Source organism: Lissotriton vulgaris, chromosome 5, assembly GCF_964263255.1.
Source record: "Lissotriton vulgaris chromosome 5, aLisVul1.2, whole genome shotgun sequence".
Classification (NCBI taxonomy): Eukaryota; Metazoa; Chordata; class Amphibia; order Caudata; family Salamandridae; genus Lissotriton; species Lissotriton vulgaris.
This window is the reverse complement of record NC_141693.1, coordinates 1959227470-1959245793: the sequence shown is the minus strand read 5'-3', so window position 1 is coordinate 1959245793 and position 18324 is coordinate 1959227470.

Here is an 18324-nt window from a genome sequence, read left to right as displayed (position 1 = left end):
TAACTGCACTAACAGACTTTTTTGTTAAAAAACACTTACGCCAAAAAGTGGGTTCCTCTGTCAGTAGTGACATCTTTTGGAGAGATTTTAAGTCAGAAAAATCAAAAATATACTAGGCCGCAAAGACAGAGAATCCCCAGAACCTCCGTGCACAGAGTACCTCTTTTAGTAGATTTCTGTCTTGCCTTCCCCAGTAGATTTCTGTCCTCTGACAAGATTACTCCTCCAGATAGTCACTTCATGATAAGGGCCCCTCGTTGGGCGACAACTGAAGTACCTAAAAACCATCATACTGAAAACCATCATACTTCTTCTCAGGGGTCTTACCAATAAGTACTTCATTCATAAGCAGCAAAGGAATCAACAAAGAATCTGAAATATGGAAAGACATCTTTATTAATTGTGAGGCCACGTCGCCCAGCCACATCTAAATGTAACTGAATGAGGTAGTCTGCCTGCATGGCCTCCGCACAGACCTTTTATACAAATAATTATGCCCTAGGCACACATTCTTTGCTTTACAGTAAATAATTCACATATTTGCAACACAAAGAAGAAGCAAAGTTATGATGACAAGTCATACTTCAGTTTGTCCAGTATATAATTAACTATCCGGCAAGGTCCACTGTTTCCATCAGATATCGACGGACCCCTAATAAAAACGGGCACCTCCCCATCGTAAAGCAGATCATAAAGACAGAAACAGAGACAGGTGTGTGTAAGATTAGACATGGTTTGCGTGCGATGAAAGGCTTGTGGTATGTTGTGCCTTGATACAAATCTCGCTCGGCCAGTGGGTTGGGGACTGCCTGAACAGGTTTGGCTTGAGGCAGTGGAGTCAGCTTGCCCAGGTCACAGAGGAGTCAGGAAAGGTGTACGTGTCCTTTCAGCTCGAATTCAGCCTTGGTCAATTGACTATGTAAGGGCAATCACAAGATGGATGCCGCTCACAACATGGAACCCAAGGCTTCAAGACAGGAAGCACGATTTAGGGGTGTTCCCGTCACTCAATCGTGACACAAATGCACAGTAATAATGTCCTAATCATTACCGGTCTGCCAATACCAAAATCGTCAAGGTATGATGATTTTTTCTGCACGAGGGGAGAGCTTCGGTACCACACCATGGTCGGGTCCAGAATTTTTCAGTACCACAAATCCCTAGGGAAGACGCCTCAGGATGTGTTCAGCTACATGCTGGCCTTCCACAATCAGACTCAACACTTCAGGAAGCTTGCTCAGGAGAACCTGGAAGCTAGCCAGGAAGAAATGAAAAGATGGTACGACCAGAATACCACTCAGGTCAAATTTCAACATGGGCAGAAAGTGTGGGTGATGGCGCCAGTGGAGCCTTGTGCGCTCCAAGACAAGTGGACTGGGCCATATGAGGTGGTAAAGTGCAAGAGCGAAGTAACCTACCTGGTTAACTTGAAGACTCCCAGGCAGCCCCGGAGAGTCTTACATGTGAACCACCTCAAACCTCACTTTGAGAGGTCTGATGTGACAATGCTCCTGACTACAGATGCTGGAATGGAAGAGGAAAGTGACCCTCTTCCTGACCTCCTGGCAGCCAAGGAGCAAGACGGGTCAGTGGATGGTGTGGTCCTCTTGCCCACCCTGACTCCAGAACAGCAGAGGGACTGTCACCAGGTGTTGGGTCAGTTTGCCTCCCTGTGCTCCCTGACCCCATGTGTCACCAATTGGTGCATCCATGATGTGGACACTGGAGATAGTCTACCTGTAAAACAGAAATTTTACAGGGGAGTTGACAAGGTCAGGGCCAGCATCAAGGAAGAGGTTCCCAAGATGTTGGAGCTAGGGGTAATTGAGCCCTCCAGCAGCCCCTGGGCTAGCCCAGTGGTCTTAGTGCCAAAAACTGTTGCGACCGGTGCCACGCCAGAACTCCGGTTTTGTGTGGGCTAAATACGGTCACTAAGACTGACGCGCACCCCATCCCCAGAGCTGATGAGCTCGGGGATCGGTTGGGAGCCGCCCAGTACCTCAGTACGTTTAACTTAACATCTGGGTACTGGCAGATTGCCTTAACTGAGGGGGGCAAAGAGAGGTATGCGTTTTGAACGCCAGAGGGGCACTTCTAGTTCCGTGTCATACCCTTTGGGTTGAAGAACGCCCATGCCACGTTCCAGAGACTGGTCAACCAGGTACTGTCTGGGCTGGAGGAATTCAGCGCTGCATACCTGGATGACATTGCTGTGTTCAGCTTCACATGGGAAGAACACTTGCAACATCTCTGTGAAGTGTTGAAGGCTCTGCAAAGGGCAGGCCTCACTATCAAGGGATCTGTGGTTTACTTGGGACACCAGGTGGGGAGCGGCCAGGTGGCGGCCCTACTGGCAAAGATTGATACCATTCTGACTTGGGAGGCCCCCAAGACCCAGACAGAGGTAAGAGCCTTCCTAGGTCTCACTGGGTATTACCGAAGGTTTGTCAAGGGATATGGCACCATTGTTGCCCCCTTGACAGAGCTGACTTCAAGGAAGCAGCCCAGGAGAGTGAATTGGACCGATGCCTGTCAAACTGCTTTTGATGCCCTGAAGACTGCCATGTGCACAGCACCTGTGCTCAAGGTGCCTGATTTCTTCAGTGAGTTTGTAGTGCAGACAGATGCTTCAGAGCATGGTGTGGGAGCAGTACTCGCACAGATCAATGACGAGAGCTTGGACCAACCTGTAGCTTTCATTAGTAGAAGGCTACTTCCCAGGGAACAGACGTGAAGTGCGATTGAAAAGGAAGCTTTTGCTGTAATCTGGGCTCTGAAGAAGCTGAGGCCCTACATGTTTGGGACTCACGTCCGGGTTCAGACAGACCACAGGCCCCTCAGATGGTTGATGCAAATGACGGGTGAGAACTCAAAACTGTTGAGGTGGTCCATCTCCCTACAGGGAATGGACTTTATGGTGGAGCACTGCCCTGGCACAGAACACGCCAACGCTGATGGTCTGTCCAGGTTTTTCCGCCTTAGTGATGAGAACTCCCAAGAGGGTGGGTAGTTCTCCCCACTTTCAACTGGAGGGGACACGTGTTAGACCTGGCATCTTTGGCATGGTTTCCCCTGACTTTTTGCCTCTACCTCCTGTATTTTTTACTCTGTGCTGGATTTCAGTTTTGCTGGTTTAGATGCTTTGGGCACTTTGCCACTGCTGATCAGTGTCAAAGTGCAAGTGCTCCCTAGGTAAATTGTAATTGTGATTGGTTATCCATGATTGGCATATTTGTATTACCAGGAAGTCCCTCGTAAAGTGCACTGAGTGGCCAGGGCAGGTGATTCAAATGCTACTAGTGGGCCTGCAGCACTGATTGTGCTACCCACATGAGTAGCCCTAAAATGGTGTCTCAGGCATGCCACCGCAGTGCCTGGGTGCAGTTGCTAACTGCCATGTTGACCTGACCAGTGTCCACACTGGTCAGGCCTGAACATTCCCTTTCTGTACATATAAGACACCCCTATAGAAGGCCCTGGGTACCCCACTGGGCAGGGTGCAGTGTATGTGAAAGGTAGAGCATGTACTGGTGTGTGTGACATGCTCTGGTAGTGAATTACATCCATTTTTGTTTTTCACTACTGAGAGGGCTGTCTTGCCCATAGGCTATAATGGGGAATGCTGTGTATAATGTTTACCTGCATATCTTCCCATAGGAGCAAGATGGAAAATTAAAATCTGGTATCCCTGAACTCTGAATTTAATAACACATATTTTAGGAAAGATGGTTTATAAATCCTGTGTTTGAGAACAGCACTTTTAGAAAGTGGCTGTTTTCTTGTCTGACCTTTCTGTCTGCCTTGGCCTGTTTGTGAATTGACTGTCTGGTTTGTAAGTGATAGGGTCTGGGTGGCTCCCAGAGGCTGAGTGAGTCATCCCTGAGCTGAATAGCTCCATCTGCATCTTGAGTGGTGGGAGGGGTAGAACCTGGGCCTGAATAGGGCTGTGCCTGCCTTCCACAATGCTGGCTCCACCTCCTGCTAGGTGGCTGACGACCCTGCCCCTCTCTCTGAAAGGAAAGGAGAAGACAGAAAAACAAAGTGCTCAGGAACTGACCTGAACTGGTTCTGAACAAGCCAAGGCCTCTCTGCCCCAGAGAACAAAGGAAAGACTGGTATAAGAAGGGCTACCCAGACTACAGAAAATTAGATCATCCTGGAATCAAGAAGGAACCTCTGCCAAGGAGAAAGCTGGAAGACTGAAGAGGAAGGACTGTCCTGCTGTGTTTGTGGGCTGTACCTACAGTTGCTTTGCTGCCAAGGAGAGGGGAAGGACTTTGTTGTTGCTTTGTCCCCTTGCTTGAAGAGAACTCCAAGGGCCTGAGGAGAGTTGGCCTCCTGTTAAGAAGTCCCAGGAACAAAAGGACTTCACCCCCAGCTTCCTAATTAACTCTGCTGAGACAGTTCTGCCCTTCCTAGAGTGCTTGATCCAATTGTGGGGCATCTGGAAGTTGTGCCTGCTGTTTGGGCAGCTGGACAACATGAAAAGAAGAAGATCTGCAATTTTCACGCATCGCTCGCTTGCGGAGCGCATCCCCGACAGTGCGAGGAAATTCCTGCCACCGCGAAGATCGAGATCGTTGCAGCGGCTGTTGGCGATGCAAGAACCCAAGCATTGTTCGCTTGTGGAACGTATCGCCCCAGTGCGAGAAGTTTCCTGTCGCTGCGAGTATCGTCGCAGAGCCTGTCGTCGCTGGGTGAGATTGGCGCACCGCTTGCTTGCGGGCCGCATCACGTCGCTGCGAACATCGTCGCAGAGCCATTGCTTTGAGGGGCCGCAAGAGGAGAATATCGACGCTGCGCATCGCCGCCGCTCCTGAGATCGTCGCCATCCCGGAGATCGTCGCATCGTACATTTGCGAGACGCTTCCTACCGAACCTGCACACCAGAATCCACACACGGTATCGCATTCCTCCCCATACAGACCTGATTTGTCGCAACACGCCCGCTACGTCCAGCGGGGCTGTCGCATAGCCTCCCCAGGGTCTTAGGAGTGACGCATCGCTTGTTTTTCAACGCTGGAGCTTCATTTTGGAACTTTGTCGCATCCATGTGTACTTTGGGCTAAACGTGAAGCACCTGTGGATCATTTAGACGCAAACCTTAAGAACTCTTTTGAAATCATATCTTGAACTGTGTATGTTGGATTTTTGTCATTTTGGACTTGTGTAGTTTAGATAAAGTTACTTTATTTTTCTAAACTGGTGTGGAATCCATTTATGGTGTTTTCACTGTGTTACGGTGAGTGTTGGTACAAATACTTTACAAATTGCCTATGATAAGCCTGGCTGCTCGTGCCAAGCTACCAAGGGGGCGAGCAGGGGCTATCTAAAGAGTGTATCCTCCTTACCCTGACTAGAAGCAAGGGCCCCTATATGAACAGAGGTACCTACTTCTGCCAATTAGAGACCCCCAGAACTAACAGTTATCAAACCTATAAGTAATACCTGACGCAACTCTTATTCCTGGTACTATTATGCTTGTTCCATTTGCTAGCAAAAGCCTACACTGAGCTCTAGAAAGTGACCCGTAAGACAGGGCATGGGTAACTGAGTAACTGAGCGCAGGCAGGTTTCTAAGCAATCTCTTAAAAAGAAAGGAAAAAAAGAATTGCATGTTGAGGCCTGGAAAGATTTGGCGCTTTCCTGCAATATAAAGATACTTTAGTGTTTTTGGGAAAGCAGTTAACTCTCCCAAATATGCAAAAAAATATCCATTAAGTCTTGCTGTTTCAGACTTAGCTGACAGTTGGGTTAATCATTTTGCTAAAGTGTATTCCTTACCAAGAGAGGGGTGCAAGAAATTCAAATAGGCCATCTGACAAAGCCCCAGGCCCAGATGGGGTCCGGATGGATCTTTATAAGAACTCAGTTGAGCCTTGGGCCCCTGTATTCACCAATGCTGTCGCAAAGTCATCCTGTGCACCCCCGTTTTTTGCTGACTGTGACTGGTGATAACTGACTCTGACTGTCCCTGGGCTCGACCTAACCAGGCCCAGGGCCGGTACTATGATGAAAACGCAGTGAAAACACACACATGCATTAGTATACACTTACAATTGGCATGACCTACCCTATAAGTCCCTAGTAGATAATAGGGAAGGGGGATTAAAACTACCTATCAGTTACTAGTATATAAAAGGGCATGGTAGTTTAGAGGATTGAATGACAGAGGCAGGCATGGCTAAACCACATGTGCCCCTACTACGAGGCCCCAACAACAAATGAATCTAAGCAATGCATTCCTTTACCAACCACACATGCCTTTACCAACCAATTTGGTGGTAAAGTCATGACTGGTAAAGGGATGTGTGGCAAAAATCACACCCATCCTAAAAACTACCCCAACCCCCCTCCCCCGAATGCAAAAAAATCCCTACCTTCCCTTGAGCCTTAAGCACTACCCCGACCCCCCTCGAGGCCTAAACACTATCTCAACACTCCCAAACCCTAAATACTATTCGCGCCCTAAACACTACCCCAACCGCCTAAGCCCTAAATACTAAGCCTGGGCGGAGTTTGCAGCGTTCCGCTAAGCATAACTCCACAAAGTGCAAAAAAACTCTGCTGCGCTACGCGGAGTTCTGCAAGCGGTGGAGTGCAATAGATAAATGTCATTTGCAGTAATTTTCAGTGCCAGGTGCTTGTCTGCATTGTACAATCATCGCGAACGGCACCAAGCACAGCAAAGTGGCCGCTGCTTCCTTTCTGCTGCTCGAGTAAATTTTTACTCGAGTGGCAGATTTCTCAACGCAAATGGACAGTTTCCCAACGCGAGCGGTCGCGAGCATGCACAACCACTCGCAATGAGAAATCTGACCGCCCGCATTGAGAAATCTCGCCAGGAAGTTGATTTTCCACGCTCGCGCTCACCAACTTGACGTTGACGAATGTGAACAAGGAAAAAGCACTCCGCATAACGCACAGTGCAGAAAACCGCCCAGACTTACTAAACACTACCCCGATCCCTTGAGCTCTAAACACTACTCCGACCCTTCCCAGAGTCCTAAACAATACCCCTGCCACCCCGAGCCCTAAACACTAACCTACCACCTGCATACTAAGTACTACCCCAACCCCCTGAGCCATAAAAACTGCCCCAAGCCCGACCCTAAACACTACCCTGACCCCTAAACACTATGCAACCCCGAGCTCGCAACACTACCCCAAGAACCCTAATAACTACCACAGCCCCCCTGAGCCCTAAAAACAACCCTGACACCCCAAGACCTAAAAACTACCCCAACCCTTAAAAAATAACCGACCCAGTTCCACTTTCCTCACCGCATCCTTTCCTGATCCTTCCTGTTCGTGGGCTCACCCTTCCCAGCATCTATACCACACACTGCCTTAACCACGCATTTGAGTGGTTAAGGCATATGTGTGGTTAAGGCATGTATGGTTGAGCTTGCGAGTAAATGGTGCGTGTGGCTCTGCCCACATTGTAAAATATGTTTCCCAGTTTAGAGGCCAACAGCCCTTTCCGCACTTGCATGTGTACACTGCCTGTCACCTGAGTTCAATTTAAAAGCAGCCCAGCAGCACAGTTTTTTTAAAATAAATGAAGTGAAAACTCAACTGTAGTGGTAGGGCACTAAATGATAAACTAGAATATTTTTGCATGTGGAGTACCTCCAATGTCTCCCCAAGCTGTTCCAGGGGTGGGGGTGTGGTCATTTAACATTGAGCTGGGTCCTTTTAAAAGATGTTTGATATGCCCTGGGGATTCAGAAATTGCACATTTCACTCCCCCCATTGTAGTAATGTGCCTCCCAAAGTCAATTTTCATGCTATGAGTACTGTGAAATGAAGATCTACTCTATGTTTGCATAATCAGAACCCCCAAGGTCTCCCCCAGGTGTCCCAGGGGTGGGGGGCTGATCATGTAACTATAAGCTGGTCCCCTATAACAGATGTTTTATATGCACTGATGATGGAGAAATTGCACTTTGCAGTTTCCCCATTGTAGATACGTAGCCCCATAGGATAACATTGCAGTGGTTTATGAACACATAAATATTGCTAGGAATTGAATAATTATCATTCAAGGACTTAGGAGAATGGTATTGATAGATCCAACAATATGCCATTGTTAAATGTATCCTAAAATATACAGAAAAGAAGTACTAATTCAGCCTTCCTGCAGTCCTAGCGAGGCTGCTTTGATAAAGTGATAAGTGGCTCACCTGAGGAGAGGCTAGCAGGGGGAGCAGGTTCTGTGACTCAGGATGCCATAGCGGGGAAGGAAGGAAAGGCGGGAATTGCCAAGTCCATCTACCCCATCCCCTCACCCAGTGGGGAGCAATAGAAATGAGCCATACTGAGAGTTGATTTAGTTAGCTCTTCATGCTCTGCTAAGATTTCAGCCATGTTGAATTTTGGAGGACTTGTGCTTTCTGGGAGAAGATTATGCCACACTTTGGAGGAAGTAGTCATGCTCTGGGGTGTTGCCTTACATCTCATTGGACAGGAGTGCTCTCCCGCTTGACCCCAGAGAACACTGAATAAATATGTGAGAGGTGCAGATCCTCTCAGATTTGCTGCTTGAAACTAAGAGAAGAAGGATTGCCATGCTGGAAACTTGATTTGCACCATCAGGCCCTGCATTCTGACTGACTGTGCCTGCTGCATGATCTGGAACTACAGCCCTGTGGATGTACCTTGCTTCTGCAGGATTAAAGAGAGCACTCCCTGTAAGCTACAGGTCACCAGAGCTCACCTGCATCGTCACCACCAAGAGTCCACTGTATGGAGTGCGGCCAGTGGACTTTTAAGGGTTTTGCCCAAGGACATTGTGGGAGTTGTGGTCACAAACTTTCAAAGATCATCTTGGATCTTCTAGACCCTTGGATTGTATTTTGGACCCTTTAGACCTTCAAGAGGAACTTCAGGAAGAATTTCCAGAAGTTTGGAGTAACTTTGGAAAAAAGCTTCATAAGAGTCAAAAAGTATTTATTCTATAAAAACGAAGATCCTACACTGGATTTTGTCATTTTGGTGTCATTTTAAAGATAAACATATTTCCTATTTTTATAAATTAGTGTGGGATTTTATTGTGTGTCGTGTCTTAATTATTTACTGGTTTGGTGTTTTTAAATGCCTTACATACCTGTCTCCTTAGTTAAGCCTGCCTGCTTACCGCCAAAAACCGGGGTGGAGCAAGGGAATAAATTACTGAGACTTACACTCAGCCCTAGACCATGTTAGTGGCTTTATTGGCAGCAGTAGAGGCATATTTATCACAACTAATAACCCACTTTCCAACAAATACAATCAACTGTGCTTGTAAAACTGGCTTGCCATCTTCTTGGAGATCTGCTATTATTGTCCCTATCTTTAAAAAGGGCAAACACGCTGACCCTTGTTGTTACTGACCTATCTTGTTGTTGGATTAAGTGGTTGTTCTGGATTTTTTTGTTTTAGAGTTTTATATAGCACAAACTAGACCCGAGACATCGGGTATCAGAGCGCTTTACATGAGCACCAGTTTCGTTACAGATGAACACATTCTTTTTTGTTAGGCACAGGGAGATGAAGTGATTTGCCAAGAATCACAGGATGTTGAGTGTCGTTGCCGAAACTCGAACCCGGTTCCCCAGGTCTGAGGTCGACCGCTCTAGCCGCCCTGCCAATATTTTGTGACCAGTCCGGGGTTGCGGTTTTCAAGTGTGAAGCACTGCTACCTTTTCTATTGGTGACCGATACTGCAAAACTGGCCCCCAGTAACAACACCATTCCCCACTGCTGCAAATTAGCCACCAGCCTTCCAGCCTACTAGGGAAATTCCTGATGCCCGGTATGGCCAGTCCAACCCTGCTTCTCTACAGCTGGCATTCAGTGATTGCTGCTGAGCCTCTTGATTTTCGACAGGTTGTAACGGTCACTCATTGACCATCCTGATCTGAAATTCTTTAACAGGACATGGGCCAAAGGTGCACAGTGTGAAGAAAATGTAGGTACCTTGGCTACCGTAAGCACCTCAGGAGCACTGCAGATGTTTTAAGACAGGTTCTTGGCTCCTACATTCCACAGAAGGGCTCATGCAAAGAGCTCTTTCGCTCCTGACACGAAGGACCCTGCTTTGTTTTTGGAGCGTTAACATGCTGCTCAGCGTGTCAGATATAAGTCACTAAAATGTCTTACATAAGTACACCAAAAAGATGAAAATATCACACATATGCAAATTAAAACCTTACCAGGTTTGCTGCTCTGCCGCACATCTGTAAGGATCAAATAATGGGAGTGCATTTGGTTATCATTTTTGGGTCCAATAGTAAGGTGCAGTACAACAGAGGTGAAAGACTCCACTTGTTACATTGGAGCCCAGTAGCCCCTGACTGTCCTGGGACCGTCTGAACTAATTGCTATATTCCCACATGAATTGAAATGTAGATGCATTGTTATTATCAATTGCCTCAGAGAAACCAGCAGTACCACTATCCATCTCCCTCAACACCCACTGATGTGGCACCTCACACTCCAAACCATCAGTGCTGGTCGGAGCTCAAAAACCAGCATGAGAGAATGCTGTTAAAAAACATAGCAATAGCACGTGCCAGTCATCACTCAAAGACAGCAATAGCATGTTGTGTTTGCTTCTTAAAAAAGAGCAATAGCATGTGCCGGTCGCCGCTCAAACAAGCATTGGCACAGCCAATAGGTCTCGCCTTTGGGACCTTATAAGTGTTTAGCCATGCAAAACTTGATGTTGTTGCACCAAGGATATTGTGCTGGATAACTAAACACTTCAATGTCCCAAAGGCGAGACCTATTGGCTATGCCAATGCTTGGTTTTAATTATGTTCTCTTCTTTCGACTTCTTCACTTGGTGCCAGCACTTGAGGTGCTCCATGCTGAAGACAAAAAACAAATACAGAAAACATATCAAATATGCACATCAAGATTAATGTCACACATGACCAGAGATTACTTTCACTGATCAAACACCCTAGATCCAATTCCTCAGATCCCAGCTATGGAGTTCAACAAATCTGTTGCAAGCAGAATTACCAATGCCTAACCTCACTGTTTGTTTAGGGTTACTGGCTCTGGTTGAAGAGACTGCCAACAGGAATGTAGATTCTTCATCCTAAGAATAACAAAACATTCAGGCTTACAACATACGCCAAATTCCAGGCTGCTGAGCGGTTGAGCCATGAGCATTTGAATATGAAAGTGCAGATCCTGAACTCGTTTTTACCCAGCAGCCCTATCAAACTGGACTAGAAAAAAAATATGAAGACAGTAGAAGAAGAAGAAGAATAGTTTACTGTATATGATTACTTAAAATCGTTACAGTTTACACTTTTATATAAAATACAAAATAAAATTTATGTTAAACTTAATCTTCCGTTAAATTCCAATTTTCGACGATGCATTTCACAATATTTTAAAATCTGGGAAAACCATATAGTGCACTTAAAATGTTATCTAACGGTTTGAGCAATCTGTGAAGGGTTCTATTATTGAAAGCTTTCAAAAAGAAATTATCTAGAAGAAAATTGGCTGTGTGAGGTAGAATGTCCATTTAAATGGCAACAATACAATAAGTTTTTGTCGGTTACAATTTTCTATGTTGTTCCACTTATCCTGTTGATTAGGGCTTTTTTCCACTTGCCTCTTGGGATTATTGAGGTGTACCATGTTTTGGGAGGCCTCTGCCGCCCTTGTTCATACTTTATTGGCATCCTCTAGATCAGCTTGCTTTAAAAGTTCCCTTACTTTTTCCAGGTGTTTAACGCCCCAGGATTATAGAGGAGCCATCCAGCCAACGTGTTACAGCTTGCCTGCAGGTGCGAATGTTCAATTCATTAAACATTGATTTTAACAGCCCCCTCCTTATTTCCTTAACTGTGGGGCAAGCACACAGCAGGTGTGTCAACGTTTCGTTACGAAAGCCGCATAGTCGACAGTGTGGTGCCTGATGGTTGCTTTGCCAGGACGGTTGTAGATCTTTGGGATCATGCATGCCCAAACGGTAACGGGTGAACCTCCTTTTTAGCTCATTGCTGAAATGTGTTACTAAATAGGTGTGGGGCTTTGTTGATGTATAAGAGTTAATCACAGTCCACCTGTGCCTGCGTTTCGAAGTTGTTATTTTGTCTTCTTAGAAAGACAGTATGTTTCTTGCTTGTTCAAACAACTAAAATGAAGACTTAAGATACTGACTCACCACATGGCACCAAAAAGTCAATTTTGCTTATGAAACAAATGAATGATATTTACAGAATGATGGCGGAAGGTCTACTTGACACAGTTTCTGCTTTTGCCCAGCTGGGCGCGATCATCATATAGATAGTGGATTGGTTCATACAGTACTAGACATCAGGTGCCTAAGCAGTCTGTCAAAATACACCGTTGTGGTAATGGCAGAGGACCCAAAACTGAAAAAGCAAAACCTAGCAAATATTGAAGCTCAATCAACCTGAAGAGCACTCTTCTATCATGCATAGCCAGAAAGAGACTTTCATGAGAAAGGCTTGGTCACCGAAATCGTTCAACAACAGGGATGTACAACTACCCAAGATACTACCTGCAGACTCTAAAAAAATGCTAGGGGGGGCGTGGCTAGCAGCCAACGATGGCGGCAGCAACCTAGGGAGGCTCCCGATGTAAGGCAGCATCCCGCATTAATCCGCAGGCAAAATCCGACACTTTGATCACCCGGACGAGGCGCACTGGGTCTGGTGACCGAGCGGCAACCGGAGTGGCAGTTTTGGGGACAGCTGCGCTCCGGAAACCAGCGGGGAAAAGACGCAAAGGGAGGGGCCTAGTATCCTCCTATGTGCAGCGGCATAAAGTGCAAACGGGACCCAGGCGGAAGTGAGGGTTCGGCGGGTGCCGATCCCCGTTAGTGGGGGAGCATCGGCGAACAGCAAAAAAACAGCCCAGGAGGCCTCGCGACCCACCGGAGTGGAGTGCGGGCGATAGGTCTGCTGCGAGCCACTGCAGGGGGCAGCGAAGAGACGAAGCGACATACACCGCAACACAGGTATTGGAGCCGCCATTTTGCGAGGAGGAGACATCCCGGGTAAGACGACCCAGGGAGGCAAACACTGGATCCCTGTGTTGGTGACCCCGAGGTGGCATAGTTCAAAAATACCGGACATAGTGGCAATTAATACGGGGTGCACCCCCCTCTGAGCACCGGGCCACATCATCGGTCAAACGAAGAGTGGGCGAGGCGGGCATCGAACTGACTGAGAGTAGTAATAACAGGCGCCCCCCCCTGTTGGTGTAAGCGTGGTGGCGCTCGGCCGCGTGGCAGCAGGTAGGGGGGATCAGGGGAGGCGCGCACTGGCCATACGAAACGACGTCCCGCAGTACGTCCACTGACACCGGCAACGTGCAAGTACACCAACACGCAAATCGGCCTGTGGGGATAAATTGATGGGCAAGAAGATTGTGAGATATCACCCTTCCTCCTCTTGTGAACAGTAGGCCTGGGACTCCCGGGCCGCCCTGCAGAGCATCGGGCGGAGTGCACCACGCCAGGAGGAGAAGCCACCACAGCGACGGAAACCTCCCGAGGGGCCCTGCTAGAACATACATTGACCACGGCGGCTTGGCCGGTGAGTGTGCACATACGAAGGGAAGCTCGTGGCGCCCAGCACCGGGGGGTGGACTCACGAGAGCCACATGGAAGCGCAGAACTCAACCAGCGCACCCCTTGGGGACGAGCAGCATCCTAGGCCATAGAACATGGCGGGCAGAGGCTCCAAACACAACTCCACGCAAGCCAAGTTTGATAAATTTGCCTATGACAAACAGAACCCCCCCCTGATGGAACAACGCCAGTCCACGGGGAAAACGGTGGAGACCGAAGGGGCAAAGAAAGCCACGCTGGAGGATGTCCTTACTGCCCTGGCTCAGGTGCAAGCGACGGTGGGGGCGACGGCGACCGAAGTAACCCTTATACGTGCAGACCTCCAGAAGATGAACGAAAGAGTGAAACAAGTCGAGGTTGTGACTAAATCCTTAGTCGAAGATGTGTCTGAGCTACAAATAGAAATGGGAAAATTGCAAGCGGACAACAAAACACTCCGGGAGAAGCTGGCCGATCAGGAAGGGCGCTCCCGGAGGAACAACGTCCGAATACTAGGAGTGCCGGAGTCGGAAACCACAGGAGCTATGGACATATATGTGGGGGATATGATCAAGAATCAGCTCCAACCCAAAGGTCTCTCACATTTCTTCTCTGTGGAAAGGGCCCACAGAGTGCCAGGAGGAAAGCCGAAACCGGGTGCCCCGCCGAGGCCGATACTAGCAAGACTCTTTAACTTTCGTGACCGTGACGCCATTTTGCAGGCGGCTAGAGTGGCACCGGCCATCCAGGTCCAGAACTCTGAGGTATCCTTTTTCCCGGACTACACGGCGGAGGTATCGCGGAGAAGGAGGACTTTTCTCGAGGTTAAAAAGACGTTGAGAGAAAAAGAACTGCCCTACTCAATGCTGTTTTCAGCCCGACTTCGGGTGGTAGCTGACAAAAAAGTCTGGTTCTTTGACCCCCCAGATGCGTCCAGGGACTGGCTTGAGGGGTGGCGCACAGCGGGACCTCCACGCAGATCTCATAGAACGAACCACTGACACCGCGACGACAGCCGGGCCGGTTCACAGAAGTCAGGCAGAGGGGACGCGAGCAGATCACCGACACGAGAACTCACTGAGGCCGACGGAGGAGAATGACCTGGAACGAAGGGGGAGAAAATGGCCGCTGTCTCTTGATAATTGAACTAACAGCCTGATTCATGTAGGCAATAGCGCTCGCAAAAGGGCCAGATTCTGAGAATCTGGCCCTTTGCGAGTGCGATTTTTGCATTTGGTATTCATGATACCAAATGCAAAAATCGCTATTTAAGAAGTCGCAAATATGCGAGGAATAGCATTTAAGGAATCTCTATTAGATATTCCTCAAATGCTATTCATGACACATCCTGAAATTGCGATTTAGCACTTTTGGGGCCGCTATTTACCGAGAGGTCAGACCTGTCGGTAAATAGCAGAAACTCAGAAAAATGCTTTTAAAATCATTTTTCTAAGTTGCATGTTGCACACACACATGTCCTTTGGACATGTGTGTGCGCAACACCTGTCCAAATGTGCATTTTAGGGGTGCTACAGGGCGTCCTTTGGACACCCCTGGCACCCTTTCAGTCGCTATCTCATTTGCGAGTAGCAAATTGCTACTCGCAAATAAGGGATACTCCCCATCCATTCCTATGGGCCTCTTGGCCCATAGGAATGAATGGGGAGTATTTGCGAGTAGCAAATTGCTACTCGCAAATAAGGGATACTCCCCATCCATTCCTATGGGCCTCTTGGCCCATAGGAATGAATGGGGAGTAGGGATACTCCCCATCCATTCCTATGGGCCTCTTGGCCCATAGGAATGAATGGGGAGTATTTGCGAGTAGCAAATTGCTACTCGCAAATAAAGAACATGTAGGAATCGCTATTTTATTAGCAATTCCTACATGAATGCCGTTTTCCGTGTCCTCAATAGCGAGTCGCTATGATTCGCTATTAGGGACACACAAAACGGATTGTACATGAATCAGGCTGTTAGTACTTTATAGTCGCGGCTGGACGCTGACCTGGGTAGCCCGGACGAGAGCAGGGATGCCGCCTGCTCGGGGAGACACTCTCCACCAACACGCAAGTACTCTGGTTTTGGGATGGGTTAAGCACTCTGCTCAGTTGGGGTGGCGGGCAGTTGAAAGTCCGTTAAGTAGGGGGGCAGGGAGGGGGGGAGAGGGGTGGGGATGTTTTGGAATTGTTGGAAATACACATGTAAGATCAAGATATACTGTCTTAACTTTGAGCTGTTTAGCGTTAGTTCGGAATTCACCAGTAAGGTCGAGATATATTGTTTTCCTTCTGCGCCACTTAGCTAACGGGAAGAAGCATAGATTCCGGGTCACGAACCATGTTCGACACACACATGACTACATAACAACATATGGCGGAAGACCCGATACGTAGAACGGAAGGGGTAGAGGCACGAATGCAGGGCTCCCCCCTGCGAATCTTGACTTGGAATGTAAGGGGCCTGGGAGATAAGGTGAAACGCGGACTGGTATTGACCGCGCTGAAGAGGCAGAAGCCCGTCCTAGCACTCCTGCAAGAGACACACTTAACGGGGGGGCATCCAAAGCTTTGGATAGGAGAGGGTACAAAATGATAGTTCATTCAGAATTTACATCAGGATCCCGGTGTACTGCCATTTTAATTCAGAAATCCTCACAATTCATTCCACTAAGTACCAAGACTGACGGACAGGGGTGCTTCGCGGCCCTGCAGGGACAGTGGGAGGGACGACTCTTGAACCAACGATTCTTGACAGCTATGGGTCTAGTCGACATATGGAGACATGCTCACCCTCAGTCGAAACAATACACCTTCCACTCCACCGTCCACGGCAGCCTGTCGAGAATTGACTACTTCTTGGCACTGGGCGATGGTATACAACACGTAGACACCATAGACATTCATCCGAGGGGTATTTCAGATCACTCCCCAATCACCCTAACAGATTCCACTCACGAGAAGTCTCGTAAACGAATTTACCCCATAAAAGCCGCGTATTTTAAGGTCCCCCAGGTTAGGAGAGCCCTCAAAAAGGCGACAACACAGTATTTCACGGAAAATGTTGCTTCGGTGCGTTCCCCGGAGATTCTATGGGAAGCTTATAAGGCGGTACTAAGGGGGCAGGCCATAAACTCGAACACGGGCTACAAAAGGGAGAAATCAGCCGAGCTAGCTAGACTAGAATTGACACTACGAGATATGACAGCAGCGCATGAGGCCCACCCCACCCCAGACACGTCCCACGCACTACACCTCCAGCAAAAAATGTACACGGACCATGTTCGGAATCAAGTTAAGGGACACATAACGGACACACAGAACAGGATTTATGAGCTGGGGGATAAGGCGGGTAGGATGTTGGCATGGTTGGACAAGAGGGGAGGGAGTTCCAGAGGTATCCAACAAGTGATGGACAAACGGGGAGAGGTACACACGAGCCCTGAACGAATAGTAGAGGCGCTCGCAGCACACTTCGAAGAGGTTTATACCCCAGGGCGGGAAGTAACAGCAGAAATGGCTAGGGCGGCTTTAGAGCCGATCGGGGTCCAGACACTAAGTCCTGAGGCAGCAGCCGAGTTAGAAGCAGATATAACTACGGAAGAGATCCACATGGCTATACGTGCACTGAAACCCGGCAAGGCGCTTGGGCCAAATGGCATTCCTATTGAGTGGTACCAGGCAACGCCGGAGAGGTTAAGTAAATACCTACTGGCAATGTACAGGGAGTGTTTGGAGAGGGGCGTGCTTCCACCAGACCAGAGACTAGCCACCCTAGTAGCAATCCCCAAGCCGGGGAAACCGCCAGAGGATTGTTCCTCGTACCGCCCCATCTCATTACTCAATGCAGAAGTTAAAATCCTGGCCAAAATCCTTGCTGCCCGACTTGCGCCACTTCTGCCCGACCTCATACACCCAGACCAATCCGGATTTATGCCTCACAGAAATACGGCATTGAATTTACGCCGAGTGCACGGGGTGCTGGCAAGGGTGGAGTCGATCCCTGAGCAAGCGGTTATACTGGCCCTGGATGCAAAGATGGCCTTTGATCTAGTAGAATGGAACTATCTGTTTGAAGTCCTTGCCTGTTTGGGTTTTGGCTCCAAGTTTATAGCATGGGTTAGGCTACTGTACACTAACCGGGTTGCACAGGTGGTGGCAAATGGACACATCTCGCAAACATTCCCTCTGGGGAGGGGTACCCGCCAGGGCTGCCCCCTCTCACCATTACTCTTTGTAATCGCATTGGAACCGCTAGCTACTTTGATAAGAACTACACCACTACTGAAAGGAATATGCTGGGCGGAGGGCTGGGAGGACCGGCTCTCCCTATATGCAGACGACATGCTGGTATACCTAACAGACCCGGAACACGGGGTGCCGGCGCTCCTGACTCTCTGTAATACCCACGGCAAGACATCAGGATACACGTTGAATTGGAATAAGTCGGAGATGTATGTCCTGAAGGGCCCTGTCCCGACATTGAGTGCAGAATGCCCCCTAAGAGCAGCTGGCTCTTCCTTTAAATACTTGGGCATTCATGTTACAAGAGACCCAACGGAATTTATACAAAAAAATGTGACGCCTCCCATGGAGCGCCTTAAGCAGGACGTTAAGTTCTGGGCGGGGCTACCTCTGACGCTGTTGGGAAAAGGCACTTTATAAAATGATGTCTTTGCCCCGCTTCTTATACACACTTGAGAACACGCCATACCCGGTGGCACCAGGCTACTTCAGGAA